Here is a 15,989-nt window from a genome sequence, read left to right as displayed (position 1 = left end):
TAACCAATGTCATAAAACAACATGTGTACTACTGTTTCATGAGAAACTATTTGTTCTGTAAGCCTTCACCTGAAGTACAATAAAATATTAAAAAAAAAATATTAGACTGGACAATGGGACATAAAATCATACTTGTGAAGAGTGTGTTTCTTAGCTCAAGTAGATACATAAGACTAAATGGTCAGCTTCTGTCTGGACGTGAGAGGAGAAGGCAGAGAGTGTCAGGAGCTGGTTGAACAGACACGGGAAGTCAGGGGTGGAAAGGAGGACTGTGCTGTCACAGTATAGGGAGAGCATAACAATGTATGTATAAATTTTTGTATGAGAGACTAACTTGAATTGTAAACTTTCACTTAAACTGCCACAGTAAAAAAGAATAAAAATAATAATCCTTTTCGAATGCTTGATTATAATTCTCAAAGGAGTAAGGCCCTTTTCTTCTCTGAACATTTAAATGTCTAAAGGAAATAAACAGAGCCGGACTTGAACAGTTACATCAAACCATTTATCACAGATTTTAAAGATTCACTAGGAGAATAGCTTATAAGATTGAATCAGTTTGGCTTTTAGAATCTTAGTTACTTCAGGTCTCAACCCATCCCCCTAGAAAGTAACTTGAAGTACATGGGCTGCTAGCAGGAGAGGTGTTCAACATGCTGGATTTAGAATGACATTTGATGACGGTGGTTTTAAGAATCGCATTACTTTCATGCTTGATCTGACACACATGGCATTGCCATGAGTAGGAACTGACTCGATGGTAACTAACAATGACGTGCAATTGTTCACCAGTGTTCCAGAGCTCACTGAAATGTCCTTTGTCCTGAGATACATATGACTTTAAATGATTTTTCTCTGTATGAAATGACTAGTAATTTACTAAAGTGCCTAAAGGTATGCATTTATAAATGAATAAAGAGGGGCAGACATTTATCCCATTAACAATTATGTCTCAAAATACGAAAGTACTGTCTAAATCTTAAATGTGCTTGTATGAGCAGTCTCCATTTTCAGAATTCCTTTCCTGATACAGAAACAGCACTGGGGGATGACGGGTCTAGAAAATTGTAACAAATGACCCACATCAAGGTACATCCTAATTGTTCTTTATGTTTCTACGATGCTCTCAAATCCCATAAGGTATATATCACTATTATGCTTTCAAAATACATATGCATAATCATTCAAAATACAAACTTAAAAATAGAAATATGTTACCTTTGTGAACTTCTCTAACGTTAACTATAAATCACTAGAAACCTGTAAGCCATCAGAAAGTTATTTATAAGCTTTCTGAATTTAGACATACAAGCATGTGAAGTATGTGGTAAACAGCCTTTAAGCTGACTTTGACCTGGCATGCTGTGATAAAAGAAGACATAATGTAGGTAATTCTTATAAACTATCCTTGAGACATAAAAGTAAACAACTTCCCTAATTGCTAATCTTGAAGAAAAAAATGTGACATTCAGTTAATCTCTAACCCCTGAGAAAAAGACATAACATACAGGTCTTTGATATCACACTGGACATTACTGTATGAGGCCAACATGAGAATTTTACATATTCAGGTTTCTGAATTTCTGCCCACACACTGAGAGAAGGCAGACACAAAGCAATCTTTCTCTATCTATAGTTTCTTACTCTCTCTGAAGACTGAGAGCCTACTGAGACTCTGCCCACCACCAACAGCCTTAGACCCTACCTACGAGGAACCTCCACCAAATTCGAGCCCAGGTTAAACCTCCCTTTATAGATCGCTCATAAAAAATTAAAGCCTTAACTCTAAAGATTTGGACTCTAACTGTTGAACTAACATTATAATTGTTAATTTTGATTCTCTGGTCATAAATGAATCCTGTAAGGTCTTACTTGCATACCTTGCCATGACTACCTTGTAATAAAGTAAATAAGTTCATGCATGACAAACCTGAGTATCTCTCTATTAATTTTCTAAAAAACAATCCTACACAACACTAATAGATTACAGAAAAACAGAAAAAATTAGTTATTCTACCAGGTATCCTGTTTATATTTTTTGAGGTACAGCACACCCAGTCTATAGATGAAATTATATAGGTCATATCATTAGTGTTATGAGTTTCAATCAATACATTCACAATGACATTAACCTCCTCCCAGTTCCAAAATCTTCCTACCCTAAAGATTACAGTAGCCTTTGAGTTTATTTTGAATCATGACAACGCCACGTTTCAGAGTAGAACAGTGCGCCACAGAGTTTTCAATGGCTGTGATCTTTTGGAAGCAGATTATCAGTACTTTCTTGCAAGGCGCCTTGGGGTGGGTTTGAACCACCAACCTTTTGGTTAGCAGCCAATAGCTTAACCGTTTGGCCATTCAGAGGCCCTATCCTAAAAATAATATATATATTTTAGAGGCAGAACCACTGGATTTCAGCCACAGAAGGATACAAAACATAATGGGAAAATAATTTTGAAATTAGATCTTGGTTCTCTCTGAGCTACAGTTTTCTCACCCATAAAATGAGAATGATAATGCCTATCTCTTATTCCTACTCTAAGATTAAATGGAAAAACACATGTAAAATGATTTCTCTAGTGCTTGATATGCAAAAGATGATGAAGTTGGTAGCTGATATATTTATTATTAAATTATAATCATGATTACCTGCTAGCGGGGATGTATGCCAAATTGGCTTATTGGATAATTCTCTGCATTCCATGAATACTTTGACTATTTTTAGAAGACTTTTGGTAGGCAATTAATGTTTAACAGGTTTACTATTAAAAGTTGATGGCTTCTAGGAACTGATGTTTGGAACCTATCAAAAGAAAAATAACACTTAATTGTAGCATTTGCAAATTTCTGTGGTATAAATACTTCCACCATGACCAATTTCAAGCTATCGATTTTACATCACCGAAACCAAAGTTGGAAGGAGATGTGCACTTTAGGCTCTTGGGAGTTGGTGCAAGCCTGCTCCAACACACTACTGGCTGTAGGTCAATTTAATAATAGCAAGTTATTGGAATGACCGATTTAATAAATGACAAACTCAGTAATTGATCAACTCATCAAATGACAAATATGTCAAATGACCAATTTATAAAATGACAAATTTGTCAAAAGCCAATTCCCCAAAAACTTACTTGGAGAAAAAAATGTGTCACATGATCAATCCTCAAGTGACCTTAGTTACTAAAACATGTCAAATAACCTTAAATAGGACTAGGAGAGTTTCTTCAGCCACTGTGCCTCCAGGGGCAAGCAAATGCAGAGGCAGAACAAAAGTTTAAAAATATGAAGAAGATAGATAACTACACATATGGGAAAGCCCACTGGAATATAAAATGTGCTGTTGGAATATGCAACATCCATGACCCTGACATTAAGCCAAACTTGACTAAGAAATCCAGAGTGAAAATACTGGGTGACATTGAATAACTAAGGTTTGAAAAACATCTTAATCAATTTCATTTTTTTTTTTCATTTTCTATTTGCTATTTTAATCAACAAACTGATCTTTCAGTGAATTAGCTTTACTTGAATTTATTCTTACTATCGTTATGTGCAGGAGCCCTGGTGGCTCAGTGGTTAAGCACTCAGCTTCCAATTGTCAGTGTTTCAAATCCACCAGTCTGCTCCATGGGAGAAAGATGTAGTATTCTGCTCTCATAAAGATTTACGGCCTTGGAAATCCTATGGGGAAGTTCTATTTTGCCTTATAGTGTTGCTATGAATTGAAATCAGCTTGACAGCAATGAATTTGGTTTTTGGTTTTATCTTCATGTGCTTTGTTCTTGAAGATCCTGAGACACACACAGACTATTTATGATAGCACATTTAGTCAGTGGGATCTTGATAAGAGCTTCCAGCCATTTTAAAAGGTCTACTGTCAAATCTCCTGTCTTTCTTCTTTTTTTTCCCAATGTAACTTTCCACATTAAAGTTAAGAGAGCTAAAGAAATGCAAAGCCTTAATCCACTGGTTTTACAGCTGCATTTGGAACCATCTAAGATACTGAAAGGAAACCCTGGTGGTGTAGTGGCTAAGAGCTACAGCTGCTAACCAAAAGTTAGCAGTTCAAATCCACCAGGCCCTCCTTGGAAACTCAATAGGGCAGTTCTCCTCTGTCCTACAAGGTCTCTACAAATTGAAACCGACTCTATGGCAATGGGTTTGGTTTTGTTTTTTTAAGATACTGCAGGAGTCCCTAAATGGCACAAACATGAAGCCTTTCTTCCTAGTCCATCTTAGTCTGGAAGCTGCACTGAAACCCATGCAACAACATTACAACACGCAAGCCTCCAATGAAAAATGGTTGGTGTTATGGTTTGAATTGTGTCCCCAAAAAATATGTGTTGTAAATCTTAACTCTTTACCTGTGGTTGTAATCCCATTGGGGAATGGATTTTCTTTGTCAAGTTAATAAGGCAGTTATTAGTGTAAAGGGTGTCTTAAATCAATCTCTTTTGAGATATAAACCAAGCAGATTAGGTACAGGCAAGCAAGCAAAGATGGGGGAAGATAGTTGCCACCTGTCATGGATTGAATTGTGTCCCCCAAAAATATCTGTCAGCTTGGCTGGGTCATGATTCCCAGTGTTGTGTGATTGTGTAATCTGATGTGATTTCCTTATGTGTTGTAAACTCTATCACTATGATGAGATTATATGTGATCTCCTTATGTGTTGTAAATTCTATTACTGTAATACTGAAGAGGTTGACAAGATTAGATAGTGTCTTAATGCAATCTCTTTTGAGATATAAAAGAGAGAAGCAAGCAGAGACACATGGGAACCTCATACCACCAAAAAAGCAGTGCTGGGAGCAGAGTGTGTCTTTCGGACCTGAGGTTCCTGCTCAGAGAAGCTCCCAGACCAAGGGAAGACTGATGAAACAGACCTTCCTCCAGAGCCAACGGAGAAAACATTCCCCTGGAGCTGAAGTCCTGAATTTGGACTTGTAGCCTACTGGACTGTGAGAGAATAAACTTCTCATTGTTAAAGCCATCTACTTATGGTATTTCTGTTGGAGCAGCACTAGATGACTAAGACACCACCACAGGATGATCATCAAGGAACCAAGGAATGAGGACCTTCCCCCAGAGCCAACAGAGAGAAAGCCTTCCCCTAGAGCCAGTGTCCTGTATTTCTAACCTCCTGAACTGTGAGAGAAGAAATCTTTGTGTGTTAAAGCCACCCACTTGTGGCATTTCTGTTATAGCAGCACAAGATAACTAAGGCAGGTGGTGACTGAGCATGCAGTGTATTGGCTAGGAATTGAACCCAGGTCTCTTACACAGAAAGTGAGAATTCAAAGCATAAGTATTAGTACTTGCAGAAAAAAGGAACAAACTGGACTTAAATGTAGCACAAATAGAGAAAAGGTCTTTTTGTAAGTCATACTTGTCAAAGGCCTATGTAATTGACCCCTAGCCATGTGAGGGAGACCCAAAGGAAGTAGACATCAGATGTCTCCTAGGTATACCTGATAACAATATGAGATAGAAATAATAACTCATAAATTGAAACTTTTCCTACAAGAGGGAAATAATTAGCTTCTTGGTTATTTTAAAAGCTATCCAATCTTACTTGTAAAAAAAAGGAGGGAGGGCCCCCCTACTTTAAGAAAAATATTAAGTAGAAATTAAAAATCACAAATTCCACCACCTCCAGATAATGACTATTGAAGATTATACAATTTTAAAGCTAGGAATGCTCATTTACTCCAAATCCATTTTCTTACAGATGAAGAAACAGAGACCCAGAGAGGCTGTCACATTGACAAAGTTACATTCCAGTTAACTTAGTCCATATAATGATGACTGACAAAAGAACTGAAAGCAGACTCTCCCTATTAGAATCGTATCACCAGCTACTGCCTGTAGCCCTGTTGTCTGCTGCTAATTAGTTTTCATTGATTCAATACTGTTTAGGCCAAATATATTTCCAAGACTGTGAGATCTAATGACACTGCTTTTTATTTATTATTATTATTATTTAATAATATTTTATTGCATTTTAGGTGAAAATTTGCTCAGCAAATTAGGTTCCCCTTTAATAATTTTTATACAAATTGTTCCTTGCCACTGGTTAAAATTTGTACAATGTGTCGGCATTCTCATTATTTCCATTCTGTTTATTCTGTTTCCATTGATCTAGCTTCCCTTCCCCTCCTTGCCTTCTCATCTTTGCTTTTGGGGTAAATGTTGCCCAGTTAGTCTCATATAGTTAATTGTTTAAGGGAGCACATTACTCACTGGTGATATTATTTATTTTATGAGCCAATCTATTATTTGGCTGAAACGTGACCAGCAGAAATAGCTTCAGTTCTAAGTTCGAAGGTCATTTTAGGGTTATAGTCCTAGGCAGTCCTCTGGTTTCTATTGGTTTAGTAGGTCTGGTCTTTTTTAGGAATTAGAGTTTTGTTCTACATTTTTCTCTCATTCTATCTGGGACCTTCTATTGTGTCCCTGGTCAGAATAGTAAGTAGTGGTAGCCAGGCACCATCTAGTTCTTCTGGTCTCAGGTGAGAGGCTGTGGTTCCTGTGGGCTGTTAATCCCATGGACTAGTTTCTTCTTTGAGCCTTTGATTTCCTTCATTCTCTTTTGTTCCATATGAATAGAGACCAACAGTTGTATCTTAGGTGGCTGCTCACAAGCTTTTAAGACCCCAGATGCTACTCACCAAACTAGGATGTAGAACATTATCTTTGTGAAGTATGTTATGACAATTGACTAACTTGTCCCCCAAGACTGTGGTCTCAAGGCTTTTAACCCAGTAAACCAATACTGTGAGTTGTTTGCATATGTCTAGGAAGCCTCTGTAACTGTGCTCCCTATGTGATTTGTTATACACCTACTCCTCACTTATCGACTATCTTGTTATCTGACATTTTGCATTTACAATAATAGTAAAAAATCTACTATCTGACTGTTTTGCACATTACTGATGTACATCTGGCAGTAACTAATGCCTAGGTGTGAGGCCAGAGTAACGCTGGCTGTGATGGTTAAGGTTACGTGTCAGCTTGGCTGAGCCATGATTCTCAGTGGATTGGCAGTTATGTAATGATGTTATTTGGAGTTATGTAATGATGTAATTTGGCAGTTACATAATAATGTAATCATATTCCATTCTGTGATATGAAGTGGCCATCCTCCTTCTTTGCATAATGCTGATTTTCACATAACAGCTGTTCTTTGGAACCTAACCATGTCAAAATTGAGGAGTGGGGTTGTTTATGTGGATATATATGCAGCACACACAAACTTGTATATGCATACGCCTACAGATACACATATACATGCTTGTGCATTTGTTCACATATGCCCTTCTATAGACATATATGCATCTATATCTACCTATATAACCACTTACATATTTTTTGGTTGTTTTTATTATTGTTGCAAAGTTGAATATGTTATAACATTTACCAAAATTGTCCCTTTTTGTCATGTTGATCTTACTTTTTAAATATCAAAGTTAAAAAGGCTTATCAAAACATAACACAAGGGCAACAAAACACTCCATATTTGGTATGTTTCAGGGAAACAAGCTTCTCTGAAGCATTCCAGCTCTTCACTGCAGCACAGAAGCCATATGCCACATCAAATCCATCAGAATGAATAGTGAAGAAAAACCTGGAAACACTTTATTTTTCACCATCAAATCAAGAAAAATTCGAATCAGAAAGTCCTTAAATGTATTTAACTTGGGCCCAGTAGTCAGACCTGAAAAGCACAGTTTTTGAAATCATACTGCCTAGGCTCTCAGATGATTCACAGGAGTTTGTTGACTAGGTACCTGGCAAATACTCCAGACAATTGCTACTGGCATGCATGTCTAACAGATGATAAAAATGAAAGGCTTACAGTTTTTGCAGTATAATTAAATCTCTCCATATTTCTCAAGTGCTGTTTAATTTTAATCAAAAGTAATAACCATCCATAATTGCTGTAATAGTGATATTCATGTTCTGTGTAAGGTATTATCTATTGTGCTTTAGGAAGCAGTCTTGTAATGGGAAAGTCTCTTGTTAAATAGTTTTAACACTTCTAAAACATTTAGAAGCAATGAAGTTACTCAACACACATAATGCTTTAGGTGGTCCCATAAAATTCTGAAAAGGTCTTGTACTCAGTGCTCCAACATGAGGTCCTTTGCCAATTTTTTGCCATTGTAACTGAAATGCAAGGAAATTTTTCTTAGAAGTTCTATGTTATGAAGGAGGCCTGGTGGTGCAATGGTTAAGTGCTTGGCTACTAACTGAAAGGTTAGTAGATGGGAGGTTGGGACAAGACGTTGGACGAATCAGACACTTCCAGTGTTCCCTCTTACAACAAGGACCTGAAAAAACAAGTTAATCGATTCTATATGACAATTTAAGAGCCCTATACATCAAAGGCAAAGTTGAGGAACTAGACTGACTGGCGGGGGAAGGAGAGACCTTTTGGAAGCAGTGAGGTATAGTCAGACCTGAGCCGGTGAGAGCCTGAGCCCTTCAGCCAGGATCAACTCGGGGGTGAGCGGTGAGGGAGGCAAGCAGTGGAGCTCAGGAGGTGTTTTCCACATCAGGAGACCCAGTGACAGAGATTCTACTCGGACATCCAGAACCAGTGAGAGGCAGCCTTCAATCTGCCGAAAGATAAGTACTTGCATCTGGCATACCACGTGGATCAAAAACAGCCCCCTTAGGGAAAAACCTCTCTCCCATTTATCTCCCTGTGCCCTGCTCTGCACCAGGTCCTGGAGTGGCTTCAGCAATTACTGAGTCCCCTGGGCCTGAAGTAGGACCCATCATGCCCCTGAGCCATTCTCCCCTCCTTGAAGGGTGAACAAATTAACAAACAGGGGAAAACATAATCTGCTGGCTCCCCTAAGCCAGGAACTCAGGCTAGGCACAGCTCCTTTGCCTAGGCACAGGCATAAGGGATCTATGGACTTTGAGTGCCTTTCCCCCTGCATAGACTTGTGTGGGCCCATTTCAACAGTGTAGGCCTTCATTATCACAGTACAACAAGGTATCTACCTGAAGTCTAACTTCAACTGTTTCAGCTGTGAAGTGGCAGGTTCGTGACATATAACACTGCTCTGCTCATTAAGCAGGGTCTTCACCTACTCACATCAGAGGCCTGAGGACTGGTGGCTCCACCCATGCCACCTAGCCACCTGCTAAAGGAGCCTAACAATAAGAGGTACTCCTCAGTCCTTACAGCCAACAGCACTGGGTGCTCATAGTCTGGCTGCAAAACCCATCCATCTACACACTCTACGGAACAGGGACATGCTTTCCTCCTAGAAACTCGAGGGTGGTGTTCGGCCCTTTGCCTTGCTCAGCATGTGTCCCCCTGCTGTAGCCAGATGTCTCTGCCTACACCAATCACCCATGCCTGTCTAACTGTAGGAGAGAGCCTGCACCACACACTAGGTGGCCAACTACCTGGACACCTGAGCTGAATCCATACAGAAGGAGTGGGCAGACTTCTGGTCTCACATACTTAGTGGCAGGTCTGGCCACCTGAGGGCAGGACGTTGGAGCTTGAAGGGTACTGGTGACTGGGCTAGCTCACACAAGCAGCCTATTTGGGCATATCGAAACAAAACAAAACAAGAAGCTAGGACACAGTAAGCAAACATAAAATGCTTAAATCTAACAATTTATTGATGGCTCAGAGATAATAGTCAATATCAAATCACATAAAGGGGTAGACCATGATGGCTTCAGCACACTCCCAAAATAAAGAATCTAGAATTTTTCCAGAGGAAGAAAATTTCTTCGAATTACCAGAGGCAGAATACAAAAAATTAATATACAGAACTCTTCAAGATAATAGGAAGGAAATTAAGCAAAATGCAGAACACACAATAGAGGAACTTTAGAAGATTAGAGAAGAGCACAATGACAAATTTAACAGACTGCAAGAAGCCATACAAAGAGAGCAGTCAGAAATCCAGAAGATTAATATTAAAATTTCAGAATTAGACAATTCAATACAAAGTCATAGGAGCAGAACGGAGGCAGTGGAAGTCAGAATTAGTGAGACTGAAGATAAAGCACTTGACATCAACTAGTTTGAGCAAAAATCATGAAAAGGATTTAAAAACACGAAAACACCCTAAGAATTATGTGGGAGTCTATCAAGAGAATAACCTACAAGTGATTGGAGTACCAAAACAAGGGGGTATAACAAAAATACAGAAAGAATTGTTGAAGATTTGTTGGCAGAATATTTCCCAATATCATGAAAGATGAGACAATATCTATGCAAGATGCCATTGAACCCCACATAAGGCAGATCTCAAAAGAAAATCAACAAGACATATTATAATCAAACTTGCCAAAACCAAAGATAGAGAATTTTAAGAGTGGCTAGGGATAAATGAAAAGTCATATACAAAGGAGAGTCAATAAGAATAAGCTTGGACCACTCAGCAGAAACCATGCAGGCAAGAAGGCAATGCATGACATATGTAAAGCCTTGATGGGGGGAAAAAAAAAAAAAAAACTGCCAGCCAAGACTTATATATCCAGCAAAACTGTCTCTCAAATATGATGGTGAAATTAGGGTCTTTGCAGATAAACAAAAGTTTAGGGAATTTGCAAAAACCAAACCAAAATTACAAGAAATACTAAAGGGAGTCCTCCAGTTAGAAAATCAATAACATCAGACAACAAACCAAGACTAGAACACAGGACAGAGCAACCGGATATCAACCCAGATAGGAAAGTCACAAGAATAAATCAAAGTTAAATCACTGAAAACAGGGAAATAAACGTCAATATGTAAAAGATGACAACATTAAAACAAAAAGAAGGACTTAAAAGATATAGACATAGATTTTCCATATGAGAGGAAATCAAGGCTATATAAAGAAATAAAAGATTGGTATAAACTTAGAAAAATAGGGGTAAATATTAAGGTAACCACAGAAGAAAGTAACAGTCCTACAGGTCAAAATAAAAACAAGAAAAACATAAAGACTCAGCAAATACAAAATAAACAACAATGAAAAAGATGAAAAGTAAATACACAAAGAAAAACGACTCAGCACAGAAAATTAAGTGGAACAAAGAAACTGTGAACAGCATACAGAAAAAGACATCAAAATGACAGCACTAAACTCACACCTATCAATAACTACACTGAATGTATATGGATTAAAGGCACCAATAAAGAGACAGAGAGTGGCAGATTGGATAAAAAAAAGCATGATCTGTCTATATGCTGCCTACAAGAGACACACCTTAGACTTAAGGACACAAACAAACTAAAACTCAAAGGATGGAAAAAACATATCAAGAAAACAACACTCAAAAAAGAGCAGGAGTGGCTATATTAATCTTTAACAAAATAGACTTTAAAGTAAAATCCACCACAAACGATAAGGAAGGATACTATATAATGATTAAAGGGTCAATACACCAGGAGGACATAACTATAATAAATATTTATGCACCCAACAACAGGGCTCCAAAATGCATAAAACAAACTCTAACAGCATTGAAAAGAGAGATACTCCACAATAGTAGTAGTAGACTTCAAAATGCAACTTCCAGTGAAGGACAGACCATCCAGAAAGAAGCTCAACAAAGACACAGAAGATCTAAATGCCACAATAAACAACTTGATGTCATAGATATATACTGAACACTCCACCCCAAAACAGCCAAGTATACGTTCTTTTCCAACACACATAGAACATTCTCTAGAATAGGACACATATTAGGCCTTAACAAAATACTAAGCATCAAAATGTTACAAAGCATCTTTTCTGACCATAAAGCCATAAAAATAGAAATCAATAACAGAAAAAGCAAGGAAAAAAATCAAACACATGGAAACTGAACAACACCTTGTTCAAAAACTACTGGGTTATAGAAGAAATTAAGGATGGAATAAAGAAATTCATAGAATCAAATGAGAATGAAAACACATCCTACCAGATCCTTTGGGACACAGCAAAACAGTGCTCAGAGGTCAGTTTATAGCAATAAATGCACACATCCAAAAAGAAGAAAGGGCCAAAATCAAAACACTAACCCTACAACTGGAACAAGTAGAAAGAGAGTGGCAAAGAAGCCCTCTGGTGTGAGAAGAAAGGAAATAATAAGAATCAGAGAAGAATTAAATGAAATAGAGAACAGAAAAACAAATGAAAGAATTAACAAGACCAAAAGCTGGTTCTTTGAAAAGATCAACAAAATTGATAAACCATTGGCCAAACTGACAAAAGGAAAACAGGAGAGGAAGCAAAACACCCTTATAAGAAATGAGATGGGTGATATCACAGACCCAAATGAAATTAAAAGAATCATAACAGAATACTATGAAAAATTGTACTCTAAAAAATTTGAAAACCTAGAGGAATTGGACAAATTTCTAGAAACTCAATACCTACCTAAACTACCACAAACAGAGGTAGAACAACTAAGTAAACTCATAGCAAAAGAAGAGATTGAAAAGGTAGTTAAAAAACTCTCAACAACAACAACAACAAAAAAGCCCTGGCCCCGACAGCTTCACTGGAGAATACTACCAATCTTTCAGAGAAGAGTTAAACACCACTACTACTAAAGCTATTTCAGAGCGTAGAAAAGGATGAAATACTCCCAGACTCAGTCTATGAAGCCAGCATAACCCTGATACCAAAACTAGGTAAAGACACCACCAAAAAAAGAAAATTACAGACCAATATCCTTCATGAACACTGACGTAAAAATCCTCAACCAAATTCTAGCCAATAGAATTCAATAACATATCAAAAAAATAATTCACCCTGATCAAGTGTGATTAATACCAGGTATGCAAGGATGGTTCAACATTAGAAATACAACCAATGTAATCCAACACATAAATAAAACAAAAGACAAGAACCACATGATCTTATCAATCAGTGCAGAAGAGACATTTGACAAAGTCCAGCACCCATTCATGATAAAAACTCTCAACAAAATAAGAAGGAAAATTCCACAACGTAATTAAGAGCATTTATACAAAACCAACAGCCAGCATCGTCTTAAATGGAGAGACTTTGAAAGCATTCCCCTTGAGAACAGGAACCAAAGATGCCCTTTATCACCACTCTTATTCATCATTGTGCTGGAGATCCTAGCAAGAGTAATTAGGCTAGAAAAAGAAGTAAAGAGCATACAAATTGGTAGGGAAGAATGCAAAGTATCTCTATTTGCAGATGATATGATCTTATACACAGAAAACCCCAAAGAATCCACAAGAAAACTACTGGAACTAATAGAAGATTTCAGCAAAGTTTCAGGATACAAGATAAACATACATAAATCAGTTGAATTCATTTATACCAACAAAGAGAACTTCCAAGTGGAAATCACAAAATCAATATCACTTGAATAGCCACCAAGAAGATAAAATATTTAGGAAAAAAATCTAACCAGAGACGTAAAAGACCTATATAATTAATACTACAAGACACTACTGCAAGAAACCAAAAGAGAGCTGTATAAGTGGAAAAACATACGTTGCTCATGGATAGGAACACTCAACATTGTGAAAATGTCAATCCTACCCAAAGGGATCTACAGATAGAATGCAATCGTGATCCCAATTCCAAGGGCAGTTTTTAATGAGATGGAGAAACAAATCATCAACTTCATATGGAAAGGGAAGAGGCCCCAGATAAGTAAAGCATTACTAAAGAAGAAGAAGAAAGTGGGAGGCCTCACACTACCTGATTTTAGAAGCTATTATACCACCATGGTAGTCAAAACAGCCTGGTACTGGTACAACCACAGATACCTAGACCAATGGAACTGAGTTGAGAATGCAGACATAAATTCATCCACTTATGAGCAGCTGATATTTGGCAAAGGCCCAGAGTCCATTAATTGGGGAAGAGGCAGTCTCTTTAACAAATGGTGCTGGAATAACCTGATATCCATCTGCAAAAGACTGAAACAAGACCGGTACCTTACACCATGCACAAAAACTAACTCAAAATGGATCAAAGATCTAAGTAAAAAATCAAAAAAGATAAAGATCATGGAAGACAAAATAGGGACGATGGTAGCAGCCCTAAACATGGTATTAACAGAATATGAACCATAAGTAACAACGCACAAGCACCAGAAGAGAGACTAGATAAATGGGAGCTCCTAAAAATCAAACACTTATGCTTATCAAAAGACTTCACCAAAAGAGTAAAAAGACAACCTACAGACTAGGAAAAAATTTTTGGCTACGACAAATACGATCTGTGTCTAATCTGTAAAATCTACAAGATACTGCAAAACGTCAACAATGAAAAGACAAATAACTCAATTAAAAAATGGGCTAAGGGTATGAACAGACACTTCACCAAAGAAGACATTCAGGTGGCTAACAGACACATAAAGAAATGCTGACGATCATTAGCCATTAGAGAAATGCAGATCAAAACTACAATGAGATATCATCTCATCCTAACAAGGCTAGCATTAATACAAAAAACACAAAATAATAAATTCTGGAGAGGTTGTGGAGAGACTGGAACACTTATACACTGTTGGTGGGAATGTAAAATTGTACAAACACTTTGGAAATCGATTTGGTGCTTCCTCAAAAAGCTAGAAATAAAAGTACCATACCATCCAGCAATCCCGCTCCTTGGAATATATCCTAGAGAAATAAGAGCCATCACACGAATAGATATATGGACACCCATGTTCATTGCAGCACCGTTCACAATAGCAAAAGGATGGAAACAGCCTACGTGTCCATCAACAGACAAATGGATAAACAAATTGTGGTATATCCACACAATGGAATACTACACAACGATAAAGAACAATGATGAAGCCGTGAAACAGCTTATAAAATGGAGGAGTATGCTGAGTGAATTTAATCAGACAAAGAGGGACAAATATTGTTTAAGACTGCTATTATAAGAACTCAATAAAAGGTTTAAACACAGAATAAAACATTCTTTGATGGTTATGAGGGTAGGGAGGGAGGGTGAGAGTTATTCACTAACTAGATAGTAGACAAGAATCATCTTAGGTGAAGGGAAGGGGAAGTCAACACAACTGGACTAAAAAAAAGCTAAGAAGTTTCCTGAATACAGTCAAACACTTAGAGGGACAGAGTAGCAGGGGCGGGGGTCTGGGGACAATGCTTTCAGGGGACATCCAGGTCAACTTGCATAATGAGTGGCGTCTGGGAATTTAAAATCTAGTGAGCGGCTGTCTAAGATATGTCAATTGGTCCCAATCACCTAGAGAAAAGGAAAATGAAGAACACCAAAGACACAAAGAAAGTATTAGCCCAAATGATAGAAAGGGCCACATAAACCAGAGGCTTCATCAGCCTGAGAGAAGAACTAGATGGTGCCCAGCTACCACCAATGACTGCCCTGACAGAGAACACAACAGAGAGTCCCTGATGCAGCATGAGAAATATGAGGTGCAGAACTCAAATTCTAGTAAAAAGACCAGACTTCATGGTCTGACTGAGACTGGAGGAACCCCAGAAATCATGGCCCACAGACTCTCTGTCAGCCCAGAATTTCTGAGGCCAACTCTTCAGACAAAGGTTGGTCTTGACTGTGGGACATAAAATGATACTCGTGAAGAGTGTGCCTCTTAGCTCAAGTAGATACATGAGATTAAACGTGCAGCTTCTGTCTGGAGGTGAGATGAAAGGGTAGAGAGGGTTAGGAGCTGGTTGAATGGACATGGGAAATCAGGGATGGAAAGGAGTGTGCTGTTACAGTACAGGGAGATCAATTAGGGTCAGAAAACTATGTATTATAAACTTTTGTATAAGAGAGGACTTCTGGGCAACATGGTGCTATAGACAGAAGCAGGTCACCATCCCTCCACAGCAAAGATCTGAAAAACTAAGTCAAACAGTGTCACATGTCAATCCTGAAACTCTAAGCATCAAATGAAGAGATAAAGAACTCAGCTCTCATGGACTGAGTTGTGTCCCCCTAAAATATCTGTCAGCTTGGCTGAGTCATGATTCCCAGTGTTGTATGATTGTGTAATTT

The sequence above is a fragment of the Trichechus manatus genome, unplaced genomic scaffold, assembly GCF_000243295.1.
Source record: "Trichechus manatus latirostris isolate Lorelei unplaced genomic scaffold, TriManLat1.0 scaffold00033, whole genome shotgun sequence".
Taxonomy (NCBI): Eukaryota; Metazoa; Chordata; class Mammalia; order Sirenia; family Trichechidae; genus Trichechus; species Trichechus manatus.
Note: the sequence above shows the minus strand (reverse complement) of the source record.